The sequence below is a fragment of the Toxorhynchites rutilus genome, chromosome 3 (assembly GCF_029784135.1).
Source record: "Toxorhynchites rutilus septentrionalis strain SRP chromosome 3, ASM2978413v1, whole genome shotgun sequence".
In the NCBI taxonomy this organism is placed as follows: domain Eukaryota; kingdom Metazoa; phylum Arthropoda; class Insecta; order Diptera; family Culicidae; genus Toxorhynchites; species Toxorhynchites rutilus.
The window spans coordinates 199,322,210-199,324,141 of NC_073746.1; the positions used below are offsets into that span (position 1 = coordinate 199,322,210).

The following is a 1,932-nucleotide window of genomic DNA, read 5'->3' on the forward strand; positions in this document are numbered from 1 at the left end:
TTTTAGTGCTTTTTCTCTATGTGGTTCGTTTCTGCTTCGGTAGGATTATTTTGGAATTTTGTCGTTTGTATCATGGTCGAATAGAATGTGAAACTGAATATCGTGCGCAGACTGTGCACTGGTTTTGTAGAAAATGGGTTTGTGGCTACTTATAAATTTCATCATTTGTGGCTCTCAATAGGCGGATTTATAATACATGAATCTTACTTCCGTTGAAAACGGAACACTATCGGTCAATTTGATTGGACATTCAGTGCTTCTACTGCCTTGATAAGCGACCTGAATGCCAAATTTGAAATTTGAATATGAATTTGTCACCAGCGATGAGCAAGAAAGGAAAAAGACGTCGAGAGACTGGCAGTATAACTCTCATTTTCTTCCGAATCGTGATCACTGCCTATGCAAACAGTTGGTACTGCATCCTTTTTAGTCAACCTATTATTATTTTCATCGGACACAAAAAAAACTTTCCTCAAAATGCACCTGGTAGAAACTAATAATAATAAAATAATATATTCCACATACGCTGCACATTGCGTCGGGTAAAGGGTAATATCGGGGTCATAACCGGAGGGACGTAGGACTACGCCAAAGGTTGTCAAAAATAGAAATATTGGTTTATTTTCATTTGTTCGAATTTAGGTCAAGTTATTTCACTTCAGAAAAACAAGCTCAAAATACGTAATTCATTGTTTCATATTTATATACAGTGCAGATGTAATGTAAACACTAAAACTAAATGCGCAAACCATTATCAAAGCAGTGAAGCAATAAAACATCCGAGTAAACCTTCACCTTCAACATTAGCATGTTGATTGTTTGGTGCCAAGAGCAAAACTTCATCTCAAATGCTGTGAAAAACATCGTTTCCAAATTAATAATCCACAAATTTGTGTCTGCACCACCTTTCGCTGAACAGCTACAGTAATCCGAACCGAACCGGTAATGTTTTGACAGCGTAGTGATAGCAACCGCCGCAAAACGAAACATTCGAAACACCTTTTGTTTTCAATCGAAGAAAACGGCTCTCGCCGCTGGAAAATGCCTTCTTCACGCCCAGCTTGACTTTTAATCCGGGAACCATGAATGAATTCGCGAAAACTAAATGAACGATCGGAAAAAGTCACAAATGAGCCGAAAACACCCATAAATTCACGCAAGATCTCATCCGGCAAAGGAATCATAAAAATTTGTTTGCTTATTATTTCGGATATTGTTTTAGAAATCATCGAAATAATTCTTCAGGACAACTATATCGAAATAGTCAGAAGTAAAAGAAACTTGTTTGAGTGGGCCGATGCTGCTGGAAGCCATGATGTGGGCTGACCTAGTACATCTTTCATTGTATCCCACATGATCAGTGTTCAAATTTTCGTTTTCCCCCCATATATTCCTGTTAGACGTAGTCCTACGTCAAAAACCAAATCGAGGATAAAAACGCACAAATGTACTCACAAACAAAGATTCACGTCAAGTTTGAACACTTTTCTCATAGATGAATGACAACAACTTGCTTGATTGAAATTGTCCGATTTGAATTTTCTTGATGAGAAAGCGCAAAAAGAATAAGAAGAAAACAAACTATCTGTCATTCAGCTGGCTCCTCTCTCTCAGATCAATACCAGAAGGGGTTCTGGTTTCTTCCGTACTGTTTTCATATACAGTAAATTACATCTAATTACATCTTGCCGAAGTACCACTCAATGTCGCATTGGAGGCGACTTTGACCTGTAATTGGACATTCGTAATGACATTGGAACAGTGTCAACGTCGTCTGGTGACGACTTAATCTTTTAATTTGGGTTCAAAACTTAATGTTTACAAAAATGTTCAATTAGAGACGAAAATGTTAAAATTTTCTTCGAAATTATTCTTATTAACTATTTTTTACCTGAGTGCACATCCGCGATTTTGGAACTTCGTATCACCTAT

At 37.3% G+C, this 1,932-nt stretch overlaps 1 protein-coding gene across 1 annotated transcript in view; it reads right to left on the reverse strand.

Annotated features, from left to right (window-relative positions):
* LOC129780177 (O-acyltransferase like protein-like) overlaps positions 1 to 1,932 on the reverse strand; it is a 103,182-nt gene that overhangs the window by 72,962 nt on the left and 28,288 nt on the right. The window lies entirely within an intron of this gene.